Below are 14440 nucleotides of genomic sequence, written 5' to 3'. Positions count from 1 at the left end.
GACCCAGGTTCTATCCCTGTGTTGGGAAGATCCCCTGCAGAAGGGAATGACAACCCACCCCAGTACCCTTGCCTAGAAAATTCCATGGATGGAGGAGCCTGGTGAGCTACAGTCCTTGGAATTGCAAAGAGTCAGATAAGACTAAACAACTTCACTTTCTTTGAAATTTCTGTGTATCCACTGGAGCAAAACTCCATTCAGAGGCAGTTGATCATTTGACTATTTGGCCATTTCATGAAAATGCTCCTATGACTCTTCCTCTACTTAAACACACACAATAGCATACCTAGGACAAATTCAAAATTTCAAATTCAGTTCTAATATCCATTCAATATCTTCATCTATTTAAATATATCAGTGTTCCTCTTTATTATTTACAAATAATGGAGAGTATTACATTTTACTCTGGACATATATTTAGTTTAAAACAATGGAAATATCCCCTGCTTTCATTTAGGTCAGTGTTCTGTAGACGATAAGTAGTTGTACATATCAACATAGATAGTCGTGTCAAACATCTGCAATCAGATGTCTACCTCCTGAATATATTAGAAGCTCTTTGAGGACTGATGCACAGTCAAGGAATAATGTTCTGCAGATAACAGGATGATGTTCTGGGTGGTTTTAGAACTGCTTGTTATCAGTTGTGGCCTCTGGGCTTTCATAGCGGGATATGGTTCTTGGCCTCATCCTTTGATATATTTTCAGGGCAGCTGTTCATTGGCTCACACACTAGCCTACTTATTAAATGGTTAATAAATCTGGTCCTCTGACCCAACTGGCATATAACAAGGAGAAAGCTGGAGTTTCAGACACGTACACAGTGACAGTTTCTGAGAAATGACTATAGTTGTGACCCCTGAAAACATTTAACAGGTCTACTTGTTCAGGACTTTTTCTTGTCCTTTTCTTTCTTGGCCATCATGCACAGATGTCTTTCCCCTTCTAAATGTGTGCTTCACGTATCAGAGGCATCCAGTCCCATCACTTCATGGGAAATAGATGGGGAAACAGTGGAAACAGTGTCAGACTTTATTTTTCTGGGCTCCAAAATCACTGCAGATGGTGACTGTAGCCATGAAATTAAAAGATGCTTACTCCTTGGAAGGAAAGTTATGACCAACCTAGATAGCATATTCAAAAGCAGAGACATTACTTTGCCAACAAAGGTTCGTCTAGTCAAGGCTATGGGTTTTCCAGTGGTCATGTATGGATGTGAGATTTGGACTGTGAAGAAGGCTAAGCACCGAAGAATTGGTGCTTTTGAACTGTGGTGTTGGACAAGACTCTTGAGAGTCCCTTGGACTGCAAGGAGATCCAACCAGTCCATTCTGAAGGAGATCAGCCCTGGGATTTCTTTGGAAGGAATGATGCTAAAGCTGAAACTCCAGTACTTTGGCCACCTCATGCGAAGAGTTGACTCATTGGAAAAGACTCTGATGCTTGGAGGGATTGGGGGCAGGAGGAGAAGGGGACGACAGAGGATGAGATGGCTGGATGGCATCACTGACTCAATGGATGTGAGTCTGAGTGAACTCCGGGAGTTGGTGATGGACAGGGAGGCCTGGCGTGCTGCGATTCATGGGGTCGCAAAGAGTCGGACACGACTGAGCGACTGAACTGAACTGATCTGATCTGATACTTCACGTATTGGTCCATCTTTGGAAAACAGACTCCTTCCATTTTCACATAGCCAGTTCCCATCCAACTTGAAGTTTCAGTTTAGGGGATGACTCATTCCAGAAGGCTTCAGTCATTATTTCTTTTATTAAAAAAAGGATACTTTTCATGTATTGTCATAAAAGTCTACAGATTATTCTGTCCTAGAATTCATAAAATTATACTGAAACTATTTGTCTGTCACCTCTGCTAGTCAAAGTGTTCTTAGACATTTTGTCTCTTTCAATATGGTTACTTGTTATGAAGCTTAGAATGTGGTAGGCATTCAAATAAGGATTGATGATTAAGTTAGTTATGCTTATCTGCATGGCAGTATCCAAGTCTATTGATAATGTTCACACATTTGAAATGCAGAAACAATATGAAGATTTTATTCAAAAGAAATTTTCCTAAATTTTCTATGCAATGTTATTATATTTTCCTATTTCTTTAAATGATACTTTCAGTTATATAGGTTATATATATTCATGTTTTAAGTCACTTCTCAAATAATTCTGTTCAGTTCTCTAATACACAAATTTTCAGTAATGTTAAAGTCTGTTAGATTATATATATCAGATATCTTTGAGATTAAATAATAGGTATTCCTTTATAATATACTGACTTCTACAAATTAATCATGAAAAATATATTTATTCTATAAAATATGTAAATAATGATAAGCTCAAAATTATTGGCTCTCATTTGTTAGTTGAGCAAAGAATTTCAGTATTTTATGAATTTCATTTTAGAAACCTAAAATACTCAGTTTATATTTCTATAATATGTTGATAATAAATAAAATTATGGCTCTCTACTTTGTTTAATGACATTTTTTAATTACTGAGAGTGATACATTTTTCTTTGATTTCTTTTTTGGGCATCTGATTGGAAGCTTGTTTTGAGAGCAAAGATACCATGAGAAAGGTGTAATTTTAATATGATTTTAATATCTGAAATGAGATTATTCTCTTCTTTACCATTTGAAAAGTAAAAAATAAAGGCCTATGATGAATTCTAACTTAACTCCAAAGAGGTAACACAACACAGATTTCTTTGTTCTAAATCTTAAAATAAGTATCAAATTTCAATTAACTATTGCTAACATATAAAACTATATTGCTAATATATAAAACAATATGGCTACCATATAAAACATATAAGCTTACTATACTTGTAATAAAATAACTTTGATGTTTTTGAACTGTGGTACTGGAGAAGACTCTTGAGTTGGTGATGGACAGGGAGGCCTGGCATGCTGCGATTCATGTGGTTGCAAAGAATCAGACATGACTCAGCAACTGAACTGAACTGAACTTTCCACAATAACATAAGGAGATACTCTATCTTCAGTTCAGTTCAAAACCAAGCCAGGTTTACCTGTCCATCACCAACTCCTGGAGCTGGTTCAAACTCATGTTCATCAAGTTGGTGATTCCATCCAACCATCTCATCCTGTGTCATCCCCATCTCCTCCTGCCTTCAATCTTTCCCAGCATCAGGGTCTTTTTCAGTGAGTTGGCTCTTTGCATCAGGCAACCAACATATTGGAGCTTGCCATTAGTCCTTTCAATGAATATTCAGGACTGATTTCCTGTAGGATAGACTGGTTGGAGATCCCTGCAGTCCAAGGGACTCTCAAGAGTCTTCTCCAACACCACAGTTCAAAAACATCAATTCTTTGGCACTCAGCCTTCTAAGGTCCAACTCTCACGTTCATACGTGACTACTGGAAAAACCATAGCTTTGAATAGACAGACCTTTGTTGGCAAAGTAATGTCTCTGCTTTTTAATATGCTGTCTAGGTTGGTCATAGCTTTCCTTCCTAGGAGCAAGCATCTTTTAATTTCAGGGATGTAGTCACCATCTGCAGTGATTTTGGAGTCCTCAAAAATAAAGTCTGTCACTGTTTCCACTGTTTCCCCTTCTGTTTACCATGAAGTGATGGGACCAAATGCCATGATCTTTGTTTCTGAAGACTGAGTTTTAAGTCAACTTTTTCACTCTCCTCTTTCACTTTCATTAAGAGGATCTTTAGTTTCTCTTCACTTTTTTCCATAAGGGTGGTGTCATCTGTGTATCTGAGTTTATATATATATTATTCCCAGCAATCTTGATTTCAGCTTGTGCTTCATCCAGCCCAGCATGTATTCTCCATAGAAGCTAAATAAGCAGGACAACAATATACAGTCTTGACACACTCCTTTTCTAATTTGGAATCAATGTGTTGTTCCAACTCTATCTTAGTTGCATTTTATTCAACCAAGTACTACATCCATGTGAGTTAATATTCATGGCAAAAAATATGTTCTTGCTTTATTTCACTACTTTTTGAAATGTAAATTAAGATGATAGGTTTATCCCAAGCCACATTAGACCCCCTCAAGTATAAATTATCTTTCTTGGCATGTTAAAAATATTATCTCTCTCCTGAACTAAAGTGTTGCATCTGTAACTGGAAAATAGTTGACTATATTGTCTTAGGGTATTTTTTGTTTTTGAAGTTCAGTGTTTCTTTGGGTAAATTAACATTGATAAAAACAGTTTTGGTGGGCTGGCAGCACTTATATTTACCAAACACAGTTTGAGATAACTGTTTTCATTATAGTAGCATCTTCTTATATATAATAGAAAATATCCCTGTTAATTTCAAACAATTCATTCCTTGATTTTGAAGTAGTCATAGTGAAGTACATATTGAAACACATTTATAAACTCTCTCTTTCTAAAAACAATTCGAGAGTCTTACAAGAAAAACCAACTTAAAAAAATGGGACCAACTGATAAGGGTTAATGTGGTTGATTCCTGGCATCAGCAAATCTAGATTAATATAGGAATTCATGAGTAAATATAGAATTTCTTTAGGAAACACTTTTATAAAATTCTGAATAAATAATTCATATGACCTACCACAGAGAGGGGCTTCCCAAGTGGCACAGTGGTAAAGAATCTACTTGCTAATGAAAGAGACGTGGGTTCCATCCCTGGGTCAAGAAGATACCCTGGAGGAGAAAATGGCAAACCACTCCATTATTCTTGCCTGGAGAATCCCATGAACAGAGGAGCCTGGTGGGCTACAGTCCACAGGGTTGCAAAGAGTCAGACACGACTGAGCAATTGAACACGCATGCAGGGACCACAGTGAGAGATGTGATGCTCCAGTATATGCTTGTTTTGGGACTAAATTTCATTTCTTGAAAACTTCCCTTTGTTGATAACTTGCTTCTGATAGGACTGCACGTCATAGAACCCCTCCCCTTCAAACCTCAGGAGTGCTGGACTCATCACAAAGGCTAGACTGGTTAGGAAGTTGGATCATGAGCAGGAATTCCTGATCTAAGATGCCTGCTGACACTGATCTAGACAGGAACCTTCACCTTTCCTCATGAGATTTCAGGGATGTTTCAGGTCCTCTTTTTCAGGATGCCTAGCGATTCTTCTCCTCACCTGACTCTTCGTTTATTTCTTCAGTAAATGCTTATGCCCTTAGATTTTACTTAGCTCTTGGGTATTGCTCTTAGCACTGAGCAAGTTCATGTGAGTTCCTATAAAAAGAAGCCAATTGAGTACAGTCTTCTAGGGAACCATCAGACAGCTCGAGTAATCACTATTCTTTGGAAATAAAGCTTCTATGGCTTCCTCTGATACCAGGAATGTGGCTTATTCTTTCGGGGCTACTGATGGGTATTACCTACCCGATGAAACTAACTTTCACCTCCCCCTCTCTAGCAGTCATTTTCACTTCCCATCAGGCTAGGAGGTATCATAGAAAGATCACATGGGTGATAGGATCTACAAGAAAGAATGAAATGTAAATGCTAGAAAATTTTTAAAAGGTGGTGACAGAAATGGAGAGCATCTCTGACTGCCTCAATAGAACCAATAAGCAGAGGAAAGAATAAGTCAGAATGGAAATCTATCAGTTGGAAGTATTAAAACTGAAATGCAAAGGAAAAAAAAGAAAATGAACAAGCACCACTGAAGACCATCCTAGAACTAAGTGACAATATTAGAGTCATTGTATGTGTACGAGAAACTCAGAAGTAGAATAAAGGAACAGTACTTAAGAAAGGAATGCTGAAAATTTTCTGAAGTTAATCAGAGACACTAAACCATAAATCCAAGAAACTGAGAACATCAAGCAGTATAAACACCAAGAAAAAACAAACCTATACATATTATATTCAAACTGTTGAAAACCAATGACAAAGAAAATCTTGAAAGCAGCAAGAACAAAAAAGTATTACTTACAAAAAGAAGAATAAGAGTACAGCAGCTCTTCTCATCAGAAACTATGCAAATAAGACAGAGAATCATATCTTTACTGTGCTGAAAGGAAAATGTCTATATAGAATTTTAGATTCCATGAAAAAAAACCCTTCAAAGTTAAAGGGGAAATAAATAATTTCTCAGTGAAACAGAAAAAAATGAATTAACTTGTTGCCATTAGACCTACTCCAGAAGAAATGCTACAGAATAGTTTTGGGGGAAACAAGGATATGATCAATCAGAAAGTTAAACTGGCAGAAAGAAATAAAGAAGGTTGAAAATGAAAAAAAAATAATTGTATTTTACCTTTACTCTTCACTTTTTCTTAAAGATAACTGAGGAAAAACATACCAACAATATTTTGGGTCTTAACAGCATAAAATCCATGACAACAAGGGCAGAAAAAAATGGGAGGGAGAAACTGATTTTACATAATTAAAAATATCTTACGCTCCACATGAGGTGGTATAGTGTGTGAAAGAGGTTTTAGATTGTTTTTTAAAGTATGTTGTAGACCCTAGAATGTTATTATTAGCAACCACTAACAATAATATAATCAATGAATGGGGTAAAATGGAACCATTAAAAAACTAAGTTAAAACCAGAGAAGGCAGGAAAAAAAAGAAACAGAAACAAATGTAAAATAGCTGACAAGATACTACCATATACTCCACATAAAGAACCATTTGGAGTGTCAATATCTAAATCCGTTGTTCAAAGAGAATCTTCCAGTGACTGGTTGGTGGTGAGATAACAGAGTGATGTTTCAGGAATCACAATATTTTTGTTCTAACCAGTCTGGAGTCTAGTGCTTGTGGTCAGCCTATACTCACCATTCAAACCTGCGTTCTACAGAACAATTGAAAGCTATACTTCAGATTATTATCAGTATCTTTTCAGGAGGATCTAGGAGTCTTGTGACTCCATCGTTGTAATCATTAATTGCTTGAGTCTGCTCTCTGGGACTTGGGAAAGGCCTAGGAGGTTAAGCCTTTTTGTCCACAAATAAGAAAGGGTGCTTTTGAGCAGCCACAGAGGTACTTTTGTGCCTGGGAAGGCCCCTCCGTGTCCTGCTTGACTTCAGGCCCCCTTTGTCTTTGATACCTCTTTGATCCTAAAATGAACTGGGATAGGAAAGAAAGCGAATAAAGTTTTAGAGAGAGATTAATCATAAACTCAGTACAGCAACTTGATTTTAGGGGACTCAGTTTCAGTAAGACAAAATAGAAATAGATATAAAGGCACCCAAGTAATTTTCTAAGGCTGATACGACTGTCATAAACTGGTAGCTTCCAATATAAGGAAAAATATAGGGCTCACTTAATGCTATTGATTTTTAAGTAAAAACTAAAATAGTAGCCCCCCCAAATCTAGCCATTTGAAACAAAAATAATCCACTCCAATTGGAAGTTAGTTCAGAAATGCAAGAACACTTCAGTCTTTGGGGGAAAATGGAAGAGACTATCTTAATAATAATATCTTAATCTCCCTACCAGAAAAAATATTGTCAAAAACTTCAGCAAATATGATACCTAATTTAGAAATTCTAAAAAGAAAATTAATTAATGTCCAAGTCAGAACAAGAATAGCAGCACCTGAGAAACTTTTGTGTGTGAGTACAAAGATAAATATACTAAATATTCGTCTATGCTTAGTGGCTCAGTTATGTTTAACTCTTTGCAATCCCATGAACTATAGCCCTCCAGGCTCCTTTGTCCATGAGATTATCTTGTCAAGAATACTGCTGTGGGTGGCCATTTCCTTTTCCATTTCTTCCATAGGGAAACAAATAAATGGCTAATATACAGCAGCAGAAGAAGAATGTATGTATTTGATAAAAATTCAATCAGTACACTGAAAAAGAATAGATGTTAAAAACATAATTATCACAAAAATATTTTTAAATATCCATATTATGAATCTATATCAAATCAGTAAAATTATGTAGAAGGACTCATTCAAGTTAACTTATACCCATAGTTTGTTGCTTAATTGAAAAATAAAGGGTAAAGTAGAGCATAAAAAAATTTATATTTGATTTTCTTTCAAAATATATAAATGTCTATTCATTCATAATTAGTTTGCTTTAGGATGTAGCATTTTAAGCAATGCTTAATTTATTTTCTCTAGAGCAAGAATTTTAAAATATTTCCACATCAATTCAGGTATAAAATTCTTCTAGAATTGCCTATGTTCCCCCAAATTGATGCATTTCTCTTTCTCATGCTAATGTTTGATAATTTTTTTGTAATTTTCAAAGCAGCAAACTTAGTTGTAGCAAAATTATTATTTATTTGGTTTCCTGCATTGCATAATAATTAAATTATATAAGTTAAATGAAGTATATGTGGAATAAATAGACTTAGAATAAACCCTTCAGAGTCTTGATAAACATGCAATCCATTGTTAGGGAGTACATTATGAACTATGAAAATTCAATATCCTATGGAAATAATATATTTTACAGAGGTGAGAAAAACTATCTGCTAAACTGGTGAATAGCTTACTCAGTGACCAGTTAATGGATTTCCTGCTGCATGCTGCTGAAGGAAGATATAAAAGTAGTAAAAATATGACTACTTAAACTAGAGATAAAGGTAAAATTCAGCAGATTCCTTTCTTCTTCAGAAGGCAAATTGATGTGTTTAAGGAGGGAAACAATGAGAAAGTTCCTCTACATTACTTACATTTGGCTTCCCCCCAAAATGCTAATCAATGAAGTTAGAACACACCCTCATACCATATAATAATCTCAAAATGCCTTAAAGAGTTAAATATAAGTTAGTACATCATAAAACTCCTAGAAGAGAACATAGGCAAAGCATTCTCTGACACAATCAAATCAATGTTTTCTCAGGGCAGTCTCCCAAGACAATAGAAATAAAACCAAAAATAAACAAATGAGACCTAATCAAATTCACAAGTATTGTACAGAGAGGGAAACCATACACAAAATGAAAAGACAAACTTGGACCAGGATAAAATATTTGCAAATGATGTGACCATCAAGGGCTTAATTTCCAAAATACGCAAAGAGCTCATCTAATTCAATAACAAACAACCCAAGCCAAAAAAAAAAAAATGGATAGAAGAGTTAGACATTTCTCCAAAGAAGACTACCAGATGGTCAATAGGCACATGAACAGATGCTCATCACTGACAATTATTAAAAAAATGCAAATCAAAACTACCATGAAGTACCACCTCACACCAGTCAGAATGTCTATCACTAAAATATCTGTAAGTAATAAATGCTGGCGAGGGTGTGGAGAAAAGAGACCCCTCCCACACTGTTAGTGGGAATGTAAATGGGTAGAGCTGCTATGGAAAACACTGTGGAGATTCTTTAAGAAGCTAAACTACCATATGATCCAGCAATCCCATTCCTGGGCATATACCCAGATAAAACTATAATTAAAAAAATACATGTACTCCTATTTTACAGCAGCACTATTTAAAATAGTCAGGACATGGGAACAACCTAAATACCCCTCAATGGATGGATAAAGAAAGTATGGTATATATAAGCAAGGTAATATTACTCAGCCATAAAAAAAATGAAATAATGCCACTTACAACAATATGGATGGACCTAGAGATCATCATACTAAGCGAAGTAAGCCAGAGAAAGCCGGATACTATATAATATCACTTATATGCAGAATCGAACACAAATGAACATATCTACAAAACAGAAGCAGACTTTCAGACATAGTGAACAAACTCGTAATTGTCAAGAGTTAGGATGGGTGGGGGAGGGAAAAATTGCGAATTTGGATTACCAGATGCAAATTATTACACATAGAATGAATAGGCAAGAAGGTCATTTAGTATAACAGTGTACTATATTCAATATTCTGTGATAAACCATAATGGAAAAGAATATGAAAAAGAATATATATATATCCAAATCACTTTGCATTACTGCTGAAATTAACACAGTGTTTTAAATCAACTATACTTCAATAAAATTTTTGAAAAAATCTTGGTTACTAGCTCAGGGAAGTTTTACTTAAAGCAGAAATGACACAGTAACAGAGATCAGGTTCTATTTCCTTATAACTGACATCAGAGAAGAAATGTCCTAAGATACTCATGGCTAAACAGTCATTTGGGCTTCCCTGGTGACTCAGACAGTAAAGAACCTGCCTGCAATGTGGGAGACCTGGGTTTGATCCCTGGTGTGGGAAGATCCCCTGGAGAAGGGAAAGGCTACCCACTCCAGTATTCTGGCCTGGAGAATTCCATGGACTGAGGAGTCTGGCAAGCTATAGTCCATGGGGTTGCAAAGAGTCAGACAGGACTGGGCGACTTTCATGCACACACAAACAGTCATTTAGGAATCAAAATTGAGATGTCAACTTTACCCAGCAGAACTGCAAATCTCACAGGATTCCTATTATTTGTCCAGGGATTTGTAAGGAATATTTTTAAAATACTGAAGGTGATATTTTTTAAAGGCCTCATTAAATCTTTACATCCTCTTCATACAAAGTCTAGACTTTGTATGTCCAAAAAACCCATTCTCACTCTCATCAGTACAGCAAGCCACAGTTTTCACTAAATGTAACTCTTACATCATTTATGATTTTAATTATATAAGGCTTATAGTGTTGATTGAGATGTAACTGAAACTGTTTCTAAGAGCCATGTTTCAAGTGAGGACATTTCACATAGAATGAATTATTAGCATGGGCACGTGATGGTCTCTAGATTTAAAGCTTAAACTACCATAAGCTATCATAGCTTATTCAGCTTCTTTTCTATTTACATTATATTATTTCCAATATTGGCAATTATAAGAAATGTTACAGAGATAACCTTGCTCAAATGTATCCTTACGATGTAAGAGATTCATCTTCAGGGTAGATTCCTACATTTAAGATTTATGAGTCAAAAGTTAAGTTCATGTATAATTTTGTTCAGCTCAGTTCAGTTCAGTCACTCAGTCATGTCCGACTCTTTGCAACCCCATGAATCACGGCACGCCAGGCCTCCCTGTCCATCACCAACTCCCAGAGACCACCCAAACTCATGTGCATTGAGTCAATGATGCCATCCAGCCATTTCATCCTCTGTCGTCTCCTTTTCCTCCTGCCCCCAATCCCTCCCAGCTTCAGGGTCTTTTCCAATGAATCAACTCTTCCCATGAGGTGGCCAAAGTATTGGAGTTTCAGCTTTAGCATCAGTCCTTCCAATGAACACCCAGGACTGGTCTCCTTTAGGATGGACTGGTTGGATCTCCTTGCAGTCCAAGGGACTCACAAGAGTCTTCTCCAGCACCACAGTTCAAAAGCATCAATTCTTCAGTGGTATTGTCAAATGCCTTCCAGAAGGAGTGGACCTGTTTGCATTTCCACCAGCAACAATGAGAATGCCTGATAGCACAGCTTCACCAACAGACATTTTTTTTTCCAGTTTCACTAGTAGGAAATAGTATCTCTTGTTCTTTATTGTATTTCTGTAAAGATGAGTTTGAAATTTTTTCTACATTTTCAAAATCCATTTATATGTTTTTTTTTGTTGTTGTTGAATTGCCTATTCATATATTTTTCCTCTCATTATCAGAAATTTGCTCCTTAATGCAACAATTTTAAGTTTCTCGGTATTAGGAATATTAGTTCTTTGTTTTATATACTGCAAACATTTCTTCCCATTTTAATAGTTTTTTATTATTTTAATGGTTGATTTTCATAATATAAATCTTTAAAAGACAGAAAAAGTTTTACATGTTTAAATTCATTATTCTTTTCATTTTGTTGCCTCTGTATTTGAGTTATAGTTAAAAAGTCTTTCCCTTCACCAAGATTTAAGAGAATTTCACCCATGTTTCCTCTCAAACTTGTATAGCTTTATTTTTTACATTTGTATCCCTAATCTAATAGAAGTTCTTTCTTTGTGCAAAATATGGATTTTATTTTCCTATTTACAAATGACAACCAAGGCGTCAAAAATTTTAATTAAACGTCTGTTTGTTGACATCTAGTTTCTGCTCAGAGATGAGACACCTGAAATGAGTGCCGCTTCCATGCTTTTGGGCTTCCCTGGTGGCCCAGGGGGTAAAGCGTCTGCCTGCAATGTGGGAGACCTGGGTTCGATCCCTGGGTTGGGAAGATCCCCTGGAGAAGGAAATGGCAACCCACTCCAGTATTCTTTTTTTTTTTAATTAATTTTATTTTATTTTTAAACTTTACATAATTGTATTAGTTTTGCCAAATATCAAAATGAATCCACCACAGGTATACATGTGTTCCCCATCCTGAACCCTCCTCCCTCCTCCCTCCCCATACCATCCCTCTGGGTCGTCCCAGTGCACCAGCATTCTTGCCTGGAGAATCTCATGGACAGAGCAGCCTGATAGACTACAGTCCACCGGGTCGCAAAGAGTCGGACATGACTGAGTGACTTCACTTCTTCACTTCTAAGCTTTTAGAGGAAAAAAGCCAGACCAAGTACAAATACAGAACTTTACTTGAGCTTACTTAAGCACTGAGGTTGCAGGGCAACAGACTAACCTAAAATCTAAGGAGATGCCTCCAGGGAAAGACTGGACACAGGCAATACCTTATGAAGCAGTTGGGTACCAGGAAGAATGTATTTAGTCTGGTGTGTGATGTGGTCATCAGCAGCACATTGGTGATGGAGTGTGACACCCATGGGTCCACAGAAATTAACGGAGTACCTTCTTTTCAGCGTTTTCTCCTTGAACCCCAGTGGGTGCTCAGAGACATTACTGGGTGAAGTTACAAAGAAAATATTCTTATCTTAGACCTAGGAAGAACACTTGTGGCTCTGGTATGAAGGGCATGCAAGTGTACTTGTTCTTTTCTCTACTCTCTCCCCTAAGGAATTAAAACCTTCACATTGGAGGTAAGAACAGCAAACACCATCATCCTCGGGCACTGAAGTGAACATCTGAAGGCAAAGAACAGAAAACAAAACTGTCCCTGGAGAAGGAGAAGAAATGTAAGTTAGACCCGGAAATACATCCAGGGAGGGGCGGGGACCTGAGAAGAATAAATAGCTGAGACTCAGGGATTTGGTGCTTGTCTAAGACTTAGGTTAAATCAGAAATATAGAGTATATTCTTCCCGTAACACCAGGCTAAAAATAGATAATACTGTCAGTCAGGGTTCTTCAGAGAAACAGAACCAATAGAGTGTGTTTAAAGTATCTCAATATTGCAGAATTTTCTAAGTAAATTTTCAGCCCTAGAATGGCTGCTTTTGCTGTGTTTCTCTACTTACTGCACCCTGCACTTGCCCTTTAGGGGTTGTTCAATGCCTTATGGGCATATTGCACATAAAATATTAGACACAGCCATGCTTTTATGTTTCTTTTATTTCTCTATAGGATTATAATGTCTAAAATTCCTGGCAGTTTGGTTGTGCTGAACTATATATAATTATTTTCTCCCTTGCCCACGGAGAATTTAGGAGGCTCTTGGTTACTTTCTCTTTAAATCTTTTTCAGACGTCAGCAAGTGATCAGATTCTCTGAGGAGGACCAGCAGTGGTGAATGTGGGGCTTCCTTAGCATCCTTATCTGTTTTCTGAGACGTCAGCCCCTTGAGTTCCGTCTTTGATGTTTTCTGGTGCCTTCAAAGTTCATTGTTTATTTTTAACCTAAGTTTTATAATTATTAGTGATATAGGTTCAGTCTCATATTCTGCTGAGGTCATTAATAATGTTTATTCTAACTTTTTAAAATTCTGTTTTCTGGAGGTACTAATTCTAATATATGTAGGAAGAATTTTAATTTTGACTTCTACTACTTGTTCAATTTAATTTTCTTGTTTATTTTCATTTTACTTAAATAGTGTGAATCAAAAAATAATTATAAAACACATAAAATGAACATTCCAATTAGTTTTCCATTCAAGAGTATCTTGATTTTTATTTGATATTCATGATCAAGTTATTCTAGCTACATATGAAAGAATAAAAGATGTAGAAATTAAATAATATTGCCCATAAAGAATGTGAATATCAGGCTATTCAAATTTAAGTCATTTGGAAAGAGATTTCTAACAGATTTGATATGAAAGTGTTAGCAAATTTTACTGTTTCACTTAAGCTGTTTTAATTGCTGTTGAAAAAATAAGGAATAAAATCTAAAGTTGCAAATTATTTTCGTAAGGTCCAAGGGGATTTTCATGATATAGACCTTTTATAAAGTTTCATTTCACACACTGGAGTTTTGAGAGCTTTGATTTTTTAAATACATGACAGATAGAATTCAGCCTTAGAAGGCTGTGCTTTGACACTATAAATCGGTCACATTGCAGACTGAGATTTATCATCATTTATGGGCATCTTACACTCCTGTTAGAAGTTTAAAGCATGATTATTAACACTTGTATTATAGACTTTGAAGAAGCCCCCAGGGTTCGTCAGTCAGTGATGCAAGTTGAAACAGTAAATAACTAACTCAATTTCTGAGAGAGAGAAGACAGGTTATTTTTGCAGAGTTTAACAATCAAGACAAAAATATTGGTCTCATGATGGAAGT

At 36.2% G+C, this 14440-nt stretch overlaps 1 long non-coding RNA gene across 1 annotated transcript in view; it reads left to right on the top strand.

Moving 5' to 3' along the window:
* LOC147370029 (uncharacterized) overlaps positions 1–14058 on the top strand; it is a 277352-nt gene extending 263294 nt beyond the window's left edge. Inside the window, exons 4-5 of the long non-coding RNA XR_015168321.1 lie at positions 12777–12895; positions 13403–14058. This is a non-coding gene — a long non-coding RNA (uncharacterized LOC147370029). The remainder of the gene's footprint in view (positions 1–12776; positions 12896–13402) is intronic.
* The last annotated feature ends 382 nt before the right edge of the window (positions 14059–14440 follow it).

Source organism: Bos grunniens, chromosome 7 (assembly GCF_055505025.1).
Source record: "Bos grunniens cultivar Pamir isolate PY7600 chromosome 7, Bosgru_T2T1.0, whole genome shotgun sequence".
Classification (NCBI taxonomy): domain Eukaryota; kingdom Metazoa; phylum Chordata; class Mammalia; order Artiodactyla; family Bovidae; genus Bos; species Bos grunniens.
This window is presented reverse-complemented; position numbering and strand designations above follow the sequence as displayed.